General features: G+C 38.1%; 1 long non-coding RNA gene across 1 annotated transcript in view; it reads right to left on the bottom strand.

The window, feature by feature from the left end:
• The window catches only part of LOC124270080, a 12,166-nt gene extending 6,301 nt beyond the window's left edge, over positions 1–5,865 (bottom strand). The window contains exons 1-3 of the long non-coding RNA XR_006896673.1: positions 5,815–5,865; positions 3,067–3,162; positions 1,254–1,374 (exon numbers count right to left, since the gene is read on the bottom strand). This is a non-coding gene — a long non-coding RNA (uncharacterized LOC124270080). The remainder of the gene's footprint in view (positions 1–1,253; positions 1,375–3,066; positions 3,163–5,814) is intronic.
• Positions 5,866–9,345: the final 3,480 nt, after the last annotated feature.

Genomic DNA, 9,345 nt, shown 5'->3' with positions numbered 1-9,345 from the left:
ACTTAATGACAAGTGTATTTCTAAAAATGACAAACTTGAGATTTGTACTAAATGGGAAATGATATTCAATGATTGTGAATTTTCAATACACATTTCTGCAAATAGTTATTTATACTAAAATATAATTATTCAAAATGAACCTGACTGACAATGATTTGTCTACCGTTAGTTTGCAATGATGTTTCTGAGAGCAATTGTTGTGCTTATTAGGACTGTTGTTAAACCATAAAATTCTGGAATGATCTCAAAATCAATTAATAACTATTTACCATGAAAAATAAACATTACAAATATTTGATTTGGTTTGGTACATTACATAATGATGTATTACTAAATCAAATCATTATCTCTGCAAAAAACATATCAATTTATGTAAATTTAAAAATCAATTCCAAAATTCATTAAATATAAAATGGCATCAAAAGAGATATTTTCCGTTCAAAACTTTATTTTCAAGGGAAACAATGAAATTGATAAATTCAGTCTTAAGTCTTAAATGGAATTCACTCATGCCAATATTCAGCAACAAATTATAATTACATCTTTACACCTTTTCTGTGTTTGTTGTTACTGTATACCTTTGACTATAGGAACAAATAAAAAATACATAAAAAACATGGGAATGTTAAGATACAATATGAATACACTTTGTCAAACTGATTTTAAATCATAGCTTTTGTGAAAACAGTAACAAGAGGGCACAGAAATCTACATCCTTTTCCCTTTCAATGGTGCATAAAATCACCAGAAGTGTAAACATAAGAGAACATACCATTAATCCTAAAGCATATGAGCACAAGTTACATAATAATGACTACACCGAAATCTTTCACTCACTCCCTACTCTTAAAGCTTTCAATATCTTGTAATGCCATGAATTAGAAATGGTACCCTGGTACTTTTCAGTGACTGAGTTTTGCATTTGACAGCAAAGACTGAAGTCATACATTCATAATAATAATAATCATAATAATGTAGCATTCATCAGTCCTTTAATGTTTGTATGATGCTGTACCTTTCTTTTTTAATTGCCTCTGCATTATAATTAACATCCCAGACTACTCCAGCTGTACTATAAACTAGGTCACCAAGACTGACTACCGCCTGGTCACCTGACTCAACATAGGGATTTTTTCCTGGGGATCTATTTTCACCTATATAGATACAGCACTGTTGTATGACATGGGATAACAGATGTGCCCACTTGCCTAATTAAATGCTAAATCTAAAAATTCAACAGTGCCCCTGCATACAGTTCAGATTGCTCCTCTTCACAGCAAGAATAGGCATCAACTGAATTCCAAGCTTTTCCTCAACAAACTGTTGATCTGGACTGGGGGGGCAAGCCCAACATGGGATGGTATGGTGAACAACCTGTAAACATATGAAGTTATTTATACACACAAACATTTGTTTTTAATGCCATAATATAAATAATAACTGCATCCATGTGTTGATGTTTTCTGAGTAACCATGAAGGGATGCACAAAATAGACACAGATGTTGAGATTTAACTTAAAAATGCCTTATTTGACAATTGAGGTTAAAATGTAACATCAAAACAGAAAAGTCTAACTACAGTATATAACATTGCCAAAAAGGAGCATACCTGTTAAGGTGTCATGACAGAAAGATGTGAACTGTCAAATACATTGATTCACTTAATGGAAAAATAACAAATACATCTTCAGCCATGCATGTGCAAATGAAACTAGCAAAATATCTCTATAATCCTAACAAAAGTGGGGTCAATTGTCTGATTGTGACTATGGCATACAGTGTTCATGAATTACTACCAGTTTGTGGTGGTACCAACTGTTCACAAAAAAGCTGAGCCTTTATTGCCTGACCACTGAGTGGGAACCTGCAAGTCCAATACATCTGTTCTGTGTTTGTGGCTCTGCCCTAACGTTGATATGTTCCAACTTACACCAACAATAATTTCCTTCATATCAAGCATCAGGAAGATGCCTTTACATCTGTGACCTTAACCATGGACATGACCTTTATAGATTACATATCATATTTCAGATCCCATATATATTATTTGTTATTTATCTCCTACTCTTCCCTGATATTAGGGATGGTGAGTTAAGACTTATGACAATTATTGTTCCCATTTCAATGCATAATTAGTAGTGTTGGGAATTGGTTAAAATTGATCATTGGTCCATTACAACCGATCAATCATCGAAAATAATTGGTTAGGATCATTTATCAAATGTTCCTGTTACCTTTGTTAATGCACAAAATAATTTACAAAAAAACCCCATGTAGTTCTTTGGGTTTTGGGGTAAATTGCACAAAATGCATTTTCATACTTCACATATTTAAAGGATGACTAGTATGGAGGAACATAAATTTCTTAGAGTCTTTAAGATAAATTCAATCATGACTTGGAACAAGCTTGTAGTGCTTATGAAATGTAAATAAAATGACTCAGACAAACCAACCTTGTGAAAAAATATTGTTAATGCAAACAAGTGTTCCAAAACTGCTTGTGTTTGATTATGAGAAAACATTTTCGATTGCTTGGTCATTTAGTCACTGCGACCAATCTTCGATTATTTCAATTAATCAGACCACCACTAATAATTGGTTGACTGCTCACTTAAACTCAGAGCCTTGGTCACATTGTGGTATTCTTGGATTTCCCAATCCATACTCAAGGTAGATCCTATGTAGTTGATCCACAAAGTCAATGGTATGTTGCCCCACTGGTGTTTTCTATATCAGGTTTCAAATTTGCTTCATTAGGAAATTTGGGATAACAATTGCCTGTCACCCTGCTTATCAATAAACTCCTGTACGGATTCCTAAGAATTTCCAGCATAATACCGGTTTATCAATGTTCTAATATTTTCGAATTTCGATCCTGAACCCAACAAACGCTGTGTATATTTGTGGATATGACATTATGAAGTCCAGACTGAGGAATCACTATTTTCCTGTCCCCATCAATAATTTCCAGTCTGTATTTTCCATGGACAGGGTTGTGGATTTCTTTCAAAGGTAAATCAAACTTGTTCATTTTCTTACAAAAATGATAAAACTTGACAATCTTACTTTTCTGGGGAATGTCACCTCCTTCAAGTTTTAATCTAAGGCAGTCGTGATGTCATTTGAAAGAACACCAATGCTTCTATTTCTTGAAGGTTGAGCCTAAAATGCATCAAAATCCATCATTAGGTTCAATTGTACCTCATATGTTTGTTTCTATTTTATCTCACATTATGTGATTAATGTTAATAATGTTATATAATTTATTGAGTTATCTTACAAAAGTTATTAACAAATGTATACAATACAAAAGGTACACACAAGGACCCTCTTTATTCTATATGGAGTGTTATTCCACAAAAAAAAATGAAAAGAATAAGACAAACCAAACTGAGGTAAAACATATTTTAATGTGGTTGCCTCATCAGCATTAAGATTACTCTGTAGAGTTTATTTGGGTAAACATACTGACAGTATGGTACAATGAACATATCACTGCACAATAGATTATAACGTAATAAACACATATGAAACACATAAACAGTCACTGAACACTATATTAATGCACACCATTATTAACATACCATATCAAGATGTAATCACACCCAAATAGTTCAGCTGCTGCCTATACTTAATATGTGGCTGATTATGAATTAGGGCAAATGAGACACTAACATGACTAACAATTATCTTCTAACTAAGAAACAAAGGCTAGGTTCTGTACGTACTGTTAGGATGGATTACTTGTTGAAGTGGTAGTACATCTCAGTGATGTATTAATGGTAATCATAATAATTATAAAGCCTTTTAAAATGGAAAAGAAACATTTATTATCCATATATAGTCCTTCAAATCCATTAAATCCTTTCTTCAATATACATAATAATTGTCAAAACATATCACATTTATACAAGTTGTACACATGAAACCATGTTATATGCAAGATTACACTTTCTCAGTAAAATACACATTCTAGACATGTTTGGGGTTCAGTCCCATCCAGGATTTGAACCGACTCTCCCACCAAATCGCCAACATACAAAGTCAGTGATCTAGCCAACTCAGCTGTGAACATAATTATATTGTCAGACTTTCACCGCACCTAGTCAAATACATCCAAAATGGCCTTTGGTCCAAAATGTGTTTTACATGCTCTAACCTTGAACAGAGTAAATGACATGGCAACTAAATAATATTTCACATGTGGTAGTCTCCAAAGCAGTTTGCAAAAGAAAATTATTTAGGTGATAAACAGCTGGTGTTTCCTTTTGATATATTTTGCTGTAATCTTCAGGTTATTATAAATATGAAATATGAAATGGATACTTACATGCACTTACATGTTGCATGAAATATCACTAAACTACATGAGTCAATAATGCCTTGTCTTCCTATGTGATGTTTATATGTGTACTTATGACCCTTCTGCAGCTGCCCTTAAACATACAGAAAGGTCTTAATGTTGAAAAAAATGGAGACATCTGCACTAGGCAAATCTGTGTTTTATGTACTGTATGTGTACATGTGAGTGAGAGAGTGAATTTAGTTTTATGCCGCATTTAGCAATATTCCAGCAATATCACGGCAGGGGACACCATATATAGGCTTCATCCATGTGGGGAATGGACCTGGGAAGCAAACTTAAACCAGTGGGCTACCCCATGCCCTGTATATGTGTACATGTCACTTAAAATTTTTTAAAAAGAATTGGATGAAGCTTCAATACTTTTCCCTGTCCAATATGTCTATATGGCACAAGATACAGAGAGATTTGTTACACTGAAAACTTTGTAAGAGATAAATTATGTCTATTTCATTAATGTTTTGCAAAATGTATTTCTGCATTAATAAAGAATGTTTTATAATCATACAGGTACCATGGGAGTTTATTCATTTGTCACATAAAAAGAGTGTCATGGGATAATTTCATGCAACATCATATTTAGAATGACAGAAAATCTTTAAACCTCAAAACTAGTAACTATGCAACCTCCTGTTCATTAATGGTCAGTTGTTTGCCTTCCTCTGCTGACATCATCAAATCATAGCAGAGTCTGCTACATTAATAGAATATGGTTTTGATATTCATGACCTGATGTGATTGAGATAGTTTAAAACTGTTTCAACACACACTCCTGCATTGTTTATATTGTAAACTAACAACTGTCCAGGTTTGATAAACCACTTATGAGAGGGCTAACACCAGTGTCTGATCTTTTGTTTATCCCCAAAGTCATTTGTGTAAGCATTTTTGATGTAGGCTGGTGATCTAAGTGGAGAGGAATCAGAAACATTGTTCAAAGTTAGAAAGCACAGAATTCAGGCCAGAAATTGGCCAGGGTCACATTAAACAGCTTTAAAGTCCTGACATATGTAAGGCTGAATAATGAATTTTGCCAGAAAGTATAAAGTAAGGGGTTGGAATATGCCTAGCAATGTGAAACACTGACCAAAGAACCCTACTGCCTGTTAAAGCCAGGAAATTGAAATTGAAACAGATGAAAGCTCTTTGAGACCACAGCATGAAACGAAATTACACATGAGTCTATCAATTCATCAAGCTAAGACTTCGAAATACTTCCATGAAATAAAAAAAAATTCACTGTTTGCTGTTTTGAGAATGCTAGACTTGCCAATTTCATATATGAAAAACAAAATGAAAAAAAATCCAGATAACTGAAGTTTATTAGTTACCCTGCCCAAAAGTGATTATTATTCATCAGAAATATCTAATGGCTGAGGTTGAGAGAGTTATGAAATTTGAGATACAGCCTTAACTGGACTGGGGCACTTAAATGTACTGTATGTACCTACATGTTCAAGTACCACAACTTGTTCAAGGTGGTAGAGGATATCAAGGTTAAAGGAGGGTGCACACACTGCCAACATCAGACCGACTTGTTGAAACACAACATTGGATGTGAAGGCTTCTGATTCTGCTGTATGTGCAAAGATACACCTCCCCAGTCACCATCAGTCATTCTCCAAGCTGAAAATAGTGTCAAGATCATATTAAATGTTCAATCATAAAGACCATAACAGCCATGAGACAGTTTTTGGAGAAACTAAATAATTGTTTGAAAGTCATGAGAGAAAAAAGTTTATTCATATGCAAAAAGGGTGTAACAGAAAGAATGGATCATATGCAACACTGTTTACTTAAGATAAGAGGGTTTTGTGACATATTGTGCCATCAGCAGTGAACACATTTCATACTCACAATACTCATATCATATGACTTTACACACAGACACCCAAATTGTGTCAGTGGTGACTTTATCCTAATTTGTTGTCAATTCATCGGTTTCAACAAATTTAGAAGCCAGGTAACCATTACCATGTGGGCTCTTGTCACTATTAGACCACAAATCGAGGCTACATTCAAATCAAGGCCACTAAAACAATCCATTCAACTCAAGCAGCCCTAGCTTCACTCCCTTAAATTAGTCTCTATAACAATGCCAACTTGTATCCATGGTGAAACATAAATAGGAAAGCATATACATGTAATGTATGAATTACTAAAATGTGCACTCACCTTTACATGTTGCACAAAATCAAATGTTTTCCCATTAACTTCCAAAGCAACATTAAAACAACCAGGCTGTTAACAGCCAATACATGTAGTACATATATAGCCTCAGACCACTTTTACTATCTACAGTGACATGCCATGGCCAGAGCACCATAATTAATATCTGTCCTAGGCTGTCCTGTGGCATGCTGACCAACCTATTACTTCTCACTTACCCATCAAAATATCGGTCTGGATCGAGTATTTCAGTTTTGCTGTATCCACTGTCAACAACGGTCACCGAATTTTCGAGCTGAAATACACTAAACAGCCTTGAACTTGGGGTCAAATCATGAAAGGCTGGAGTCAATAACATGTGCAGATTGAGGACAAAAACAAATGGCAGTAAAGTAAAATGTCTGATCTTTCATTTAAGCTGTCACAAGTCACCCTGAATAAATTAGCACAGACAAATCAGTGCATTTAAACAAGGCACTACATTCTCCTATTTTCCTTCCGGGTCATGGTAAAACTTAGAGGAGTAATACAGGAGTGTGAAAAGCGCCGACCCCAGTTTCAAGACCAAAATGTAACCTACTTGAAAATATCTCTGCACACATTCTGCAGAAGCAATCAGGTTAAAAAGAAGCAACTACACATTGAAAAAATATGGTTAGTTTTAATTAGTGGATGAATGCACATTTTAACAACATAAAATCATCCAATCACTGCTGTCATTTGATTCAGTCAGCACTGAAGGCTCTCTACGACGCTTTAAAATAAAAAGGCACAGCAAAAACAACATGCATTTCATTTCCTACCAGTCCCCTGGGGTGCTTGGGGCTGGATGAAGCTCTCCTGGGCAGCTGGCAGAACCTCTGTGGTGCACACTGACTGTCCGCCTTGACGCGCCGAGGAAGCGGCCCAGCTAGGCTGAAATGGGAGAGAGAGTGAATGAAATTTTCAGTCTAGAGGGGGTTGTACATGGTCAAAGGGATCAGGTGGGGCCTCTGCACCAGCCAAAAACAGCCAAGAGGGTCCAGGGAGGGGCCAAGACATTGTGCATTTAAGGTTTTCTGTGCACTTAAGGACTGCTATAGGAAACCTTAAGTGCACAGAAAACCTTAAATGCACAATGGACCTTTTTAAAAAGGCACAGCAAAACAACATGCATTTCATTTCCTACCAGTCCCCTGGGGTGCTTGGGGCTGGATGAAGCTCTCCTGGGCAGCTGGCAGAACCTCTGTGGTGCACACTGACTGTCCGCCTTGGACGCCGAGGAAGCTGCCCAGCTAGGCTGAAATGGGAGAGAGAGTGAATGAAATTTTCAGTCTAGAGGGGGTTGTACATGGTCAAAGGGATCAGGTGGGGCCTCTGCACCAGCCAAAACAGCCAAGAGGGTCCAGGGAGGGGTTAAGACATCATTGTGCATTTAAGGTTTTCTGTGCACTTAAGGACTGCTATAGGAAACCTTAAGTGCACAGAAAACCTTAAATGCACAATGGACCTTTTAAAAAGGCACAGCAAAAACAACATGCATTTCATTTCCTACCAGTCCCCTGGGGTGCTTGGGGCTGGATGAAGCTCTCCTGGGCAGCTGGCAGAACCTCTGTGGTGCACACTGACTGTCCGCCTTGACGCGCCGAGGAAGCGGCCCAGCTAGGCTGAAATGGGAGAGAGAGTGAATGAAATTTTCAGTCTAGAGGGGGTTGTACATGGTCAAAGGGATCAGGTGGGGCCTCTGCACCAGCCAAAAACAGCCAAGAGGGTCCAGGGAGGGGCCAAGACATCATTGTGCATTTAAGGTTTTCTGTGCACTTAAGGACTGCTATAGGAAACCTTAAGTGCACAGAAAACCTTAAATGCACAATGGACCTTTTTTAAAAAGGCACAGCAAAAACAACATGCATTTCATTTCCTACCAGTCCCCTGGGGTGCTTGGGGCTGGATGAAGCTCTCCTGGGCAGCTGGCAGAACCTCTGTGGTGCACACTGACTGTCCGCCTTGACGCGCCGAGGAAGCGGCCCAGCTAGGCTGAAATGGGAGAGAGAGTGAATGAAATTTTCAGTCTAGAGGGGGTTGTACATGGTCAAAGGGATCAGGTGGGGCCTCTGCACCAGCCAAAAACAGCCAAGAGGGTCCAGGGAGGGGCCAAGACATCATTGTGCATTTAAGGTTTTCTGTGCACTTAAGGACTGCTATAGGAAACCTTAAGTGCACAGAAAACCTTAAATGCACAATGGACCTTTTAAAAAGGCACAGCAAAACAACATGCATTTCATTTCCTACCAGTCCCCTGGGGTGCTTGGGGCTGGATGAAGCTCTCCTGGGCAGCTGGCAGAACCTCTGTGGTGCACACTGACTGTCCGCCTTGACGCCGAGGAAGCGGCCCAGCTAGGCTGAAATGGGAGAGAGAGTGAATGAAATTTTCAGTCTAGAGGGGGTTGTACATGGTCAAAGGGATCAGGTGGGGCCTCTGCACCAGCCAAAAACAGCCAAGAGGGTCCAGGGAGGGGCCAAGACATCATTGTGCATTTAAGGTTTTCTGTGCACTTAAGGACTGCTATAGGAAACCTTAAGTGCACAGAAAACCTTAAATGCACAATGGACCTTTTAAAAAGGCACAGCAAAACAACATGCATTTCATTTCCTACCAGTCCCCTGGGGTGCTTGGGGCTGGATGAAGCTCTCCTGGGCAGCTGGCAGAACCTCTGTGGTGCACACTGACTGTCCGCCTTGACGCCGAGGAAGCGCCCAGCTAGGGCTGAAATGGGAGAGAGAGTGAATGAAATTTTCAGTCTAGAGGGGTTGTACATGGTCAAAGGGATCAG

Source organism: Haliotis rubra, unplaced genomic scaffold (assembly GCF_003918875.1).
Source record: "Haliotis rubra isolate DU_JTF1 unplaced genomic scaffold, ASM391887v1 Scf1498, whole genome shotgun sequence".
Classification (NCBI taxonomy): Eukaryota; Metazoa; Mollusca; class Gastropoda; order Lepetellida; family Haliotidae; genus Haliotis; species Haliotis rubra.
The sequence above is the reverse complement of the archived record's forward strand: the minus strand, read 5'-3'. Positions and strand labels throughout refer to the sequence as shown.